The sequence below is a fragment of the Panthera onca genome, chromosome B3 (assembly GCF_046562875.1).
Source record: "Panthera onca isolate mPanOnc1 chromosome B3, mPanOnc1 haplotype 2, whole genome shotgun sequence".
Taxonomy (NCBI): Eukaryota; Metazoa; Chordata; class Mammalia; order Carnivora; family Felidae; genus Panthera; species Panthera onca.
In genome coordinates this window covers 68349018-68361821 of record NC_138344.1, presented here as the reverse complement: position 1 = coordinate 68361821, position 12804 = coordinate 68349018, and the positions used below count along the sequence as shown (strand labels likewise).

Sequence of the window (12804 nt, the reverse complement as noted above, 5' to 3'; positions counted from 1 at the left end):
AGAGAAAAGAAATTATTTGGTGCTTCCATTCATTAGCAACAACTCACTGCAGTGGGTCATACTACTATTTTAAGTGACAAATTGTGAAAATTTGACAAGGAAGTCCACTTCTGTGTATATAAACAAAATGTAAACCCGCAGTAAAACTCTTACTCCTGAAATACTTATCCGTGCAATACAATTCAGCCAGTCTTCTTTGCTCTTTCAGAAGTCATTCCTGACACTCTTGTTCTTATTTATAATTTTTCAGCAATGCTAGACTCAAAAATTCCTATTCTATTATTTGTTTGGTGGAATCATTCCAGAGAAATGAACTCGAATATAGTGATAAGTTCTTTTTGACTGAAAAATATATAATGAATTCAGGTCTATTCTTAGTATAGATTTAGCTCACTTTATGGATCAGTTGCGTTCCTGAAAGATTTGCTTATGAAGTTACTTTTCTTTTAGTAAATTGATTTTTCTACTGACATGCATTTTAAATCAGAGCTGTGTTTTTCTGGTAAGACAATAGCCCCAGGACATAGTAAAATCACATTTGAGCTAATAGCAATCCCCTCAGGAAAAAGGCAATTTCCAGATAGTGATAAAATGCTAAAAACAAGTCATTAAATTGAACATGATTAGGGTTAATTTTATGTTTGACCATATAGATTCACAGCACAAAGGATTATACTGTAATTAGCTGAACAAAACATTCTGAAAAGATCCTGACTTTTCTCATCTTCTATATGAAAAATGAAACTCATTTTGGTGGCTTAGGGGTTTTGTTGTTGTTTTGTTTTGTTTTGTTTTGTTTTGTTTTGTTTGGGGGCATATTATAGTTTGAAGGGTGAATGAGAAACAACAAAAATATTTCCAAATGAATACAACAGAGTGTGAACCATCCATTGAACTTGAAAGGAAACCCTTTGGAGAAATGGAATTCTTTGCTGTTTTTCCTTTTGGCCGTCCACAGTGTCTAATTCAGCACCGAACCAAGAGGAATAATTTTAAGAGCAAGGGTCTATATGGTGTTTATGGCATTTAGTTTCTCACATTTTCATAAATCATACTTTTATGGACATCTTATTATTTTTTTAATGTTTTTATTTATTTTTGAGACACAGACAGAGCATAAGCAGGGGAGGGGCAGAGAGAGAGGGAGACACAGAATTTGAAGCAGGCTCCAGGCTCTGAGCTGTCAGCACAGAACCTGACGTGGGGCTTGAACTCACAGACTGGGAGATCATGACCTGAGCTGATGTCGGACACTTAACCGACTGAGCCACCCAGGCGCCTCCTGATGGACATCTTGTAATATCTCTTTATAATAGATCTTGAATAACAAAATGATTATTCTAGGATAGATGCGCACAAGCCAATTTTCATCGGTTAAAGGATAGGAACATGTGTAACTTTTTAGAAGGTTAGAAAGCAACTTCTTTTTTCAGTTAAATTTTTTTGGAGAGAAAGCGAGCGGGTTAGGGACAGAGAGAAGGAGAGAGAGAGAGAGAGAGAGAGAATCTCAAGCAGGCTCCAAGCTCAGCACGGAGCAAGATGTGGGGCTCCATGCAGGGCTCCACATCATCACCATGAGACCACGATCTCAGCCGAGATCAGGAGTGAGACATTTAACCAGCCGAGCCACCTAGGCGCCCCCAAACTTCTTGTGTAAAGAGCCCAATAGTAAGTATTTTTGACTTTGCAGGCCATAATGGGTCTGCTGCTGCTTCTCTTCGTCCTCCTCTCCCACCCTCACTCTTTACCCCTCCCCTTTATCCTTCCGCTTTTTGAAAATGAAAACTGCAGGGGCACCTGGGTGGCTCTGTCAGTTAAGTACCCAACTCTTGATTTCTGCTCAGGTCATTATCTCACACTTTCATGAGTCCGAGCCCCATGTCATGCTCTGAGTTGACAGCGCAGAACCTGCCTGAGATTTCCTCCCTCTCTCTCTTCTCTGCCCTTCCCTGGCTCACACTCTCACTTTCTCAAAAATAAATAATAAAAATAAAAAGTAAACTTTAAAAATGAAAAGCTGCAAAAACCATTCTTAGCTCAGAGGCTATGCAAAAATAGCCTGTGTACTGTTTTCAGCCATTGGGCCATTAACTGTCAACCCCTATTTCAGATATATATTCCCAAATAGTTCTGCAAGGGTATATTCCAATTTACTCTTTTACCAGGAATCCTGGAGAGTATTTGTTTCATAGTAGCTTCTTTCTATCCTTTTAATATTAATATGAGGACATTCATTCTATACTCTTTGTTCTATAATGTTTTTCAAAGTATATAGCTTTAGATTTACTACTGTTTTGTTTTGTTTTTTGACTATGGAAGCTTAATACTCTAGATCTAGTTCAACCATATTCTATGAAAGAAACTCATTTTGTAAGACACTGAAATCAAATACATGTATCTCTAATGCATGAGAGCCTAAAAATGTGCAAGTTGGACTCTTAGCTTCCTAATGAAACCATGACCATGTTTTCTAGTGAAGCATTTCTCCTTAGGGTGCTAAGATTCAAACCCAGTAAGCCCAAGGTTGCAAGGATAGGAAGCAAAAATTATGCAAGTGATTTATTAAGTTTAGTAGTGTGAGGGCTAGTTTACCTTTGGTTCCCAGACCTATATGTTCTGAGAGGAATGGCACCATATTCTTCCTACTAATTGAAAGCATACACTATGATTCTCGGGGTAGTTGCAGAGATTTGTGCCACCGTCAAAGATTTGAAAGATGCAGGGATACTGATTTATACCATACTCCCATTTAAATTCTCTTTTGGCTAGTGAGAAAACAGATGGCTTTTAGAGAACGACTGGATTCTTGTAAATGTAATTACATGGGAAGCAGTTTGCAAGCGCTGTTTCAGATACGGTATACTTACTGAATATATCAACATAGCCTCTGGGAGCTAATATGCATTTATTGATTTAGAAAGTGCTTTATTTTCATGCCAATCAATCTTCATCTGAAAGGGACAGCAGTGTACCATTATTGTCTTTAGGGCAATGACAATTTACCTTTTCTCTATTGTAATATAATCTGAAAAGAGTCTGATCGTTTTGATTTCTCTCAAAAGGTTACACTGGCCCATTATATTGCTGCTGTTATTCTAACTGGGTATGGTGAGCATCAGGTAGCAAGCACCCTAGATGCTTTAGTAATACACAGACATGCTACAGGGTAGGAAATAAACACCATTCCTGATACCAATTACTCTATCAGTCAGAGTCCTGGGAGAAAATAGATGGTACATTCAAAAGGGATTAAATAACTGAAAATAACTTAATGAAGAGATTATGTCCAGACCAATTAAGAAAGCCATGGACCATATCATGACCTGAGCCAGAGTCAGACACTTAATTGGGTTTGAGAGGTTCCCAGAAACTAGCAAGAGCAAAAAGCCATTACTAGCCCTAGGCCAGAAGAGGGAAAGGGCGGGACAGTATTACAGGAAGCTAGTAAGGATTGGAGCATGGAAGAGGGTTATGTAGCAAGAGATGTGGTTGCCGAAGAAAGTAGCCAGCACCAAAATCTTGATACAGTAGGTATGGAGTGACACAACCTCTTTCTTCTTTTGCTCTCTGCTTTCTTGCTTTTTGTGTTAGATGTTCTACTCAGCTGTCTTGTGATCACTGGTTGTCTGTACGTGTTTAAGGTCTGGGGACTAAAAATCTGACTGGAAGCTCTGAGTGCCCATGAAAGGGTATTTATTGCATTTGATATTCACTGTAGAGTGATCTGGGACAGCAGTTTATGGAGGAACTGAAGGCAGTGTTAATATCTCCAGGTTCTTTCTCTAGAGCTAGTCTTATTTCTTCCAAAATAATGTTCCAGTACCTGTCTACCATAGAGACTAAAAGTGTTCTGGAAGCCTAATGGGGCAACAAAGGCTAAGACTTCAGCATTTAGCATTCAAGAAGAAGATGGTTACTGAATCCTCTGTTTTCTGTGAGTTGACCATATATCAACCGTGCCTGATATCCCCTAGTCCAGGAAATAAATAAGATGTTGACTAGTATGGAAGAAGAGCCATCACTCAGTGTTAAGTAAGGCTATAAGTTTTCCTCTGATCACTGCTTTAGCTACATCTCAAAGATTTTCTAATTTCCCTTATGATTCTTCTGTAAACTATAAAGTAATTTTTGAAGTATGGAGTCTAATTTCCAAATATTTGGGATTTTCTAGATAGTTTTCTGTTACCGGTATCAGAATTTAATTCCATGTATTAGCAAACATATTTTTTATGATATTGATCATAAAATTTATTTTCAGATTTATTAAGACTTCTTCTTTGGCCCAGTATGTGGACAACTTTGATAAATTCCATATGCACTTGAAAAGAATATATATTCTGTAGTTATTAGATAGTGTATCTCATAAATATCAATTAGGTGAAATTGGTAATAATGTTTAGTTCTTCTATATTCCTACTGATTTTCTCTCAGCCTATTCTATTAACTACGAAGACAAGAGTATTGAAATCTCCAAATATGGGGTGCCTGGATGGCTCAGTCAATTAAGTGTCTGACTCTGGCTCAGGTCATGATATGGTCCATGAGTTTGAGCCCCACATTGGACTCTCTGCTGTCAGTGCAGAGCCTGCTTCAGATCCTCTGCCCATCTCTCTATGCCCCTCCCCAGCTTGTTCTCTCTCTCTCTCTCTCTTTGTCTCTCTCTCTCTCTCTCTCTCTCTCTCTCAAAGTAAAGAAATAAAGGGGCACCTGGGTGGTCAGTCGGTTAGGCGTCCGACTTCGGCTCAGGTCATGATCTCACGGTCCATGAGTTCGGGCCCCGCGTCGGGCTCTGTGATGACAGCTCAGAGACTGGAGCCTGTTTCAGGTTCTGTGTCTCCCTCTCTCTCTGACCCTCCCCTGTTCATGCTCTGTCTCTCTCTGTCTCAAAAATAAATAAATGTTAAAAAAATTTTTTTTTAAAAATAAAGAAATAAACTTAAAAAAGAGAACCCCCCAAATATAATTGTGTGTGATACACATACACACACACACACACACACACACACACACACACACACACACACATATACACACAAAACTATAAGAACTGGACCAGTTCTGATAGTTTTGCTTATGTATTTTGAAGTTCTGTTACCAACTTGTTACCAAACAAATTTAAGACTGCTATTTCTTTCTAATAAAGTACTCCTTTATCATTATGAAACTTCTTTCTTTATCCCTGGTAACATAACTCATTTCAAAGTTTATTTTTGTCTGGTATTAGTATAGCCACTCAAGCTTTCTGTGATTAATGTTTGTATGTATAACTTTTTCTATCCTTCTACTGTTAACCTATTTATACTTTTATATTTAAAATGAGTTTCTTGTAGATAGCATATAGTTGATTCTTACTTTTTTACCCAGTCTGATAAACTCTGACTTTAAATTAGAGTTTTTAGGTGATTTACATTAAAAAAAATTTTTTTTAACGTTTATTAATTTTTGAGAGACAGAGCACGAGTCGGGGAGGGGCAGAGAGAGAGGGAGACACAGAATCTGAAGCATGCTCCAGGCTCTGAGCTGTCAGCACAGAGCCTGAGGCAGGGCTTGGACTCTAGAACTTTGAGATCTTACTTGAGCCGAAGTCAGTTGCTTAATCGACTGAGCCACCCAAGCACCCGAGGTGATTTACATTTAATGTAACTACCAGTATAATTGAGTTTTAATCTAACTTCCATTTGTTTTTTTTCCATTTTATGTAATTTTCTATCTTCTTTTGGATCAAGTACTTTCTAGGATTCCATATTATATCTACTGTTGGAGATACCATTTTTAAAAACTGGTAATTCTACAATTTATAATATGCAACTTTAATTTATCACCATCTATTTTAAATTATACTGCTTCACATAGATGACTGACTTCTTAAAACAAAATGTTTCCATTTCTCCTTCTTTGACATTGTGCTATTATTGTCAGCATCTCGTATCTACGTATGTTATAAACCACACAATATATTATTTTTACTTCAGTTAATTATATTTTTAAAAAACTTCAATAATGAGAAAACCGTGTTGTGTATTAACTTATATGTTTATCATTTTTGGTGTTTTCCAAATTTTCTTCTGATTTTTTTTTTCCTTTGCCGGGAAAATATTAACGCTACTTGTGGCCTAAGTCAGTTGAAAATGAATTGTGTAGCCTTTAATTGTCTGAAAAAGTCTTTATTTTCCTTTCATTTTGGAAGATATTTTCTCTGGATGTCAAATTCTAAGTTGACTTTTTAAGTCTGTTATCTTTCAGGACTTTAAAGTTGTCATTCCATTGTCTTCTGGCATCATGTTCAGACAAGAAGTCTTTAATTATTCTTTTCTTTGGTTTTCTATATAATATTCTTATTTTCTCTGACTGCTTTTATAATATTCTTTTATCAGTGGTTTTCAGCAATGTCACTTATTATGGTTTTCTTTATGTGTATTCTCCTTAAAAGTTTGTACTTTTTATCAAATTTTTTGAAACTTTCAGCCAGTATTTCTTTAACTATTTTCTGTCTCTCCTAGACCCCTGCTTCTAATTTTACATATGTTAGACTGCTTGACAATATCCCATAGGTCACTGGGCCCTATTAATTTTAGTCTAGAAGTCAGTCACCTTTTCACTGTAAGCCCGAGGAATTCCCAGGCTCACTTCACTTGTTGTACCTCTTTCAAGGATTATAGTCCTCCACTGCTTACTCTCAAATACCTAAAAATAGTTGTTTTCTGTATTTTGTTTCGTTTTGAGTCATTTATGATAGGAGGTTAATGCTAGGCTCTGGGTTCAGAACCCAGTTTTCCTACTTACTGCACGACCCTCAGTAAAGTTAACTTCTCTGTTTCATTACTTGTCCCATCTTTAAAATGGGATTACTTTAAACCGACCTCACATGATTATTGTGAAGATTCTCAATAATGTGTAATGTACGTAAAGTGTGTGACACATAGTAAATGTCCCATACAAAGGACATTACTCCCCCTTAAGAAAATAGATTTGTGGGGAGAGAAAGTGATAAATCAGGCCTCAGCTAACGTTATTGGGCTACAGTGCAGGGCTCCTCCTTAGTACTAACGACTGGTGGAGGAAGGGAGGTAGAAAACCAGTTGCCTAAGACACCTTGGCAAAAGGGGACCATTTAAGAATCTGGCTGTTTCAGGGCAGCCACTATTTAGCACTGTTGAGGAACTCGTCGCTTTAGTTTCAAATCATTGATCGGTCAAGATAATTTCCAAACGTCTCTGGTTAAAAGGACAAAGGCTATTAGTAGACAACTAGATTGGCGCCGTTAGCTCTGTGAAGTCAATTGTGGGTCAAAACAGCTGGATGGAGCTAAGGCTAAGGTGGGAATTGCCTGTATTATGCAGCAATGTCTCTCAGAATTTGACATCAGAAAAATCATTAAAAAAATTTTTTTTAAGGTTTATTCATTTTTCAGAGACAGAGACAGAGACAGTGGGGGGGGGGGGGGCAGAGAGAGAGGGAGACACAGAATCCGAAGCAGGCTCCAGGCTCCAAGCTGTCAGCAGAGAGCCGGAACTCACAGACCTTGAGATCATGACCTGAGCCGAAGTTGGAGGCTTGACCGACTGAGCCACCCCAGTGGCCCAGCATCAGAAAAATGTTGATCAGCCCTGAAGGATCAGTATGTTTTCTCCTTTTGATAATATAAGTGAAATAACCAAATGCTTTTTCATTCTTGCTTTGTTTGCCAAGACACTCAAAGTCCTATTGTGTTCTTAATCTCTTAAATGTTTACCCTTAATTTGGCATCTTTGCCTTTTTTTTTTTTTTGTCTCAGTCTTATTATGCATCTTCACGTTTTGTGACTCCTGAGATTATTTCATTTTAGAAAGAGATTTTTGAAAAAAATTATTCATTATATATTTTATAATCCAAGCCTTAGTATTTTATAGTTGTTTTTTTTTTTTTTTTTACATGCCCCTCATGTTAAGACAATTAGTAATTATGTCCTCTCTTCAAGAGTTGGGTTCCCCATTGCTGTAACCATTCTTATAATAACTGGAACAATGTGACATAAAACAGAAAAATGTGATTCAAATTTCATTCTCGTTCATTTCAATAATAGTTTTTGTTAAAAAGCAAATCTATTCCTTATGATCAAACATACCAAAATGGGTTGATAACTCAGGCATTTGAAGTACCAGCATTTAATTTCCTTAGCATTTACTATCTGAGAATGCACAGAGGTTCTTAATGTCTCCGGGAATACTACAAACTTCCCAATGTGATCTTTTCTTGATCTCTTCTGCATCAAACCTTGTTTAGAAGCATCTGTCCTACCTTCTTCTATCCATTCTAAAGCAAAGTGACTCAGCATTATTTGTGCTACTTTAAATACACACCCCTGTTTTTCAGGTGTTAAAATATTCAGTATAACTAATAGCCACAAATGAGTTTCCTGACTTCAGCAATGTTCGTCTCTCATCTAACATTGGTATTCTTTGCAGGAAAAGATCATAGAATTTAGTGTAATAATAATCCTAGGCATATATATTTATATACCTCCTTAAAATGCTACATGATTTAAAGCAATGCCTATAAATAGTTTCATTCATGGCCCTAGGCTCATGTGTTTGACTTTAGGGATGATGTGTCATTGGATGTCTATGAAATGCCCTGAGGAGCTGCTCTTTTGGGAGATGATCAGCCACTTACTTGGAGCTTTTGCATTTGATGACGTGAATTCTACTTTTAGGACTTAAGCAGATTTGGGATTTGCTGCATTGGAGTGCTACTGTGAATCCTTATGAGCATAATTTTTCTTTATCTTTCTGGACAGAAAAAAAAAAACAAAACAAAAAACAAAAACCAACCAAACAAACAAAAAGCCCTTAACAAGAGTATGTGATGTTTAATGTACCCTCTGAATACAGGTTTCTTTTCTTAAAGCAGGGATTTTTTGCATCCCCAATCAGTCTGTCACCCCCAGCCCAGGTCAAGTTTCCTAGAAGAAAACAGTTTTGAACACAGCTCACTATCGGGCATGTTATTATTATTTTTGTTTTATTAATGAGGAAGTAAAGATTCAGGGGGTTTAGTAATGCCACTAAGTTCAAACAGTTAGTAAAGGTCACAGTCAGAATTTGACACCATCTGTCAAACCATTCACATCTACTTCTTACTCAAACCTCAATATTCGAATCTGTGGATCAGCAATAATGTCCTTCTCTAAATAACATAAAAGATTTCCCTGGAACCTGGATTTTAGTTTTGCCTTGTCACTAGGTGGGTATGTTGGAGAGATCACAATCTTCCTGGGTTTCAGTTTCCTCAAGTGTAAAATGAGCAGATAGGAGATATACAAGATCCCTTCTAATTCTAAATTCTATTTCATTTCATTTGAATTTAAGCATAACTTTAGAAATTCAGACATTGCATTTGTTTGATGGATATGGATGCTTTCCTCAAAGATTCTGAAATTGATACAGCCTACTGCCCATTCCTTCCTACTTCCTGATCTGCCCACAGCCTTCCCCTGCCTTTGTCCACCTTCCATCTCCACCTGTCTGCCCTTGCTCGTATATTCTCCCTCCGTGTACTTCTCATCAGGAGAGTTAGAGGCTGGGAAGGATAGATAAGGTGCTCTCTCAGAATTATAGCTACCTATCTGCTTAGTGACATTGTATCATTTAACATCATAAGAAATGAAAATGGGGCAGTGGGATTGGGAAGTGTTGATCTCAAATTGACAGATACCAGCCACGAGACTATATTTTTGCCAAAGCTCTGTCTTCCTAGATAAAGGCATGAATAATTACACACAGGCCTACACCCTCTTTACAAGTACTTAACGATGTCACTTTCCATTAGCTACACATCTAGATTGCTGTCTCTCTTGCTTGTAAGTACATGTTTGAATAACATAACGGAAGACAACCTGTCTACCTTTACATATCAGTTCTGATATTCACAGTTGAGGAAACTTCACCTCTTTGAATATATTTTAAGTCAAGTATGATGGATGGCCTTGGGAACTGTAGCATAGGAACAAAAACTCATGAGAGTCTCAGGCTAAGGTTTTTTTCCCCCGCTTCTCCTTTTGGAAGCATACGACCACTTCATCACTGCTGTCAAGTGAGGGCTCAGTGTGACAGGAAAATTGAAGGAGGAAGGCTGAAAGGCACTGTGATTTTGTTCCTTAGGGACTTTTGTCCAGATCTGATGATATGATATGTTTTCAAACTTCTCTTTGGAAGTGGATTTATATATCTATTATATACACACATATATTCATACTCTTTAGATAATTAAAGACAATACCAGCTAAATAAGGTTAATTTTTCTTTTTTTTATGTTTTTTTTTTTTTTTTTACTTATTTTTGAGACAGAGAGAAAGCACAAGCTGGGGAGGGGCAGAGAGAGAGGGAGACAGGAACCAAAGCGGACAGTAGAGAGCCCGATGCGGGGCTCAAATTCATGAACGATGAGATCATGAACTGAACTGAAGTCAGATGCTTAGCTGACAGAGCCACCCAGGCGCCCCAGGTTAATTTTTCTAATGAGATGTAGTTTGTGTGTGAATCTTGGTATGAATGAGGAAATGGATATGCCATGAATTTTTGCTTGATTTTCTAAAAACCTGATATATTGAATAATTGTTTTTAGTAGGAATTACAAAATATATATTGTAGTCATTAAGCCCTCTCAGCTGAAGTGGTTTAAAGTTTTTAACAGATATAGTGCTTCTGGTGGGGACAGATGATATTTCAGTAAATAAACCCCAAATCTCAATAGCTCGCAGCAAGTATTTATTGTTCACATTCATCGTCCTAAGGGTTCGTTGGCCGAAGTTCACTTGATCTGATCTGGGTTGGTTCCAGGCAGCAGGACTATGTCTGGGTCTTCTCTGTGTGTCTAATTTGGGCTCCCTAGCACGTGCTTATCTCATGCTGATGCCAGAATATAGAGCAAGAGGGGAGAACATGAAATGCCTCTTAAGGCCTTGGCTCAGCATTGGCATCTTGTCCCATTGCCCACATTCAATTGGCTAACGCAAGTCACAAGGCCAGGTCCAACGTTCATGGACCAGGGCAAATATACAACGTCTATGCCAATGGGTGGAGCTACAAAGGCAACCAGAAAAGGCCTTGGGTGCATAATTGTAATGTGGGGAGGAACTGAAGAAGTGGGAACAATAACCCAATGTACCTCGGGTAGGGACACTTACTCCATTTTGGAAAGATGAGCTATGGAGACTGCTTCCAGTTTTAAATGGCATATTACCTTTCCTTTCTGTCTGCTTCTATTGTGTTGATAATTGACAGCAAAACCCCAGTCTGATGTTGTAGGTTAGCATCAGGAAGTGCAGCTCATCATTTGAATGGTTGGGAAAAGCACAGACTTTCAAAGTGGTCCCAAGGTAAGTTGCCCTTCCTGTACTGTGACTGTGCTCTATGTTGTATTAACAGCGGTCAGCTTTGGAATTAACCTGTGTGCATGTGTGGTTCATCAAGCTGTTGAAATGTCTTTGAGAAACAAAACAGCCAGTAAATATTGATTAAAACACAGACTTATAATATGCACATGGAAGGGAAAGACATAATTGAGTTGAGGAGACTGTTTTAAGCTTTTTGCAAAACGTCCAATGAACATCTAACACCTCAAAATCTATTTGTGTCATAAAATAAGATGACATTTGACTATTTGATGTAATATACTTACCTAATTTCAGGTAATGTTTCTCTCTTTATTACGTTTATTCAGTTGAAGAGAGTAATGTGGCCACTACCAATTTCAATCAATATGGACATGTGCTTTATTTTTGACTGTTCAAAAAACTTGTGTTGGTATTATTAAACTTCTCTCTTCAAAGACTTACTCTGTAAGTTTGTCATGTCCTTTCTAATGGTGAATTTGTCATTTGCACCTATTTTGTCAGACTTTTGAGAATAACAGTTTTGTTACTTATTTCTGCCCTTGGTCCTTTCCTGTCGCCCTGATCTTGACCAAAATTACTATGTGTCACCTTTATAGCTTGTGCGTTTCCTTCTTAGGGATATTGTCTGGTTAGATATTAGACATTAAAAAATTGGCTTTTTAAAAATTATCTCCAAAACGAAATTATTTTTCATTGTTTGTGCCTAAACTTGATGTTGTCTAGCCTCTGCATAGAGAGTGAATTGGGCTGCACTGCGCACCTTAACGAAGCGTTGGTTAGCCACTACAGGGTGTGGGAGTGTGTTTGTGTGTGCATCTGCATTTTATCAAGGACACTGGGTCCATCATGCTATCGTGGGACTTTATCGCTCTCTTATACCTAAATGATGAACTTCCAGTCACCAGACAATGTGCCTTTGATGACGTGGCTGTCTTGCCTTAGATATTGCATATTATGTTGTTTGTGATGTATGTATTATGTTTTATGTTGTTTTATTAATCTGTGTAAACTTTATCCAAAGTCATCAGCTATCCTCCCCCCCCCCCCCAAAATGAAAAGTGGAGGGATTTTAAAAGAGGGATGTGGTTAGTAATTAACACATTTCAGAGTACACCAATAAATTTAAAGAGGTTGATTTCCTCTTTCTTGCCAGGTTTAAACAGAAATATTCTAGGAGAGGGATGAGCCTTATAAATGGAAGTTAAACGGAGCTTTAATCTCTCCATCTGGTAAAGCACAGCCAGCACTACCTTCCTCTCAGGGTCACTATAAGGATAAAGGGGAGGGAGGTGCTTAGCAGAGTGCTCCTCTCTGAGGTTCTTTTAGGCAGTAGCCCTTTTCTGTGACTTCTGAGAGGAGTGGGGACACTCTGCAGCACGTGAGGCCCTAAGCAAAAGCCCAGGAGATGGTCTGTCTAGAGAGTAGGTTGC

At 37.9% G+C, this 12804-nt stretch overlaps 1 protein-coding gene across 7 annotated transcripts in view; it reads left to right on the top strand.

The window, feature by feature from the left end:
• FMN1 (formin 1) overlaps window positions 1-12804 on the top strand; it is a 425066-nt gene that overhangs the window by 97919 nt on the left and 314343 nt on the right. The window lies entirely within an intron of this gene.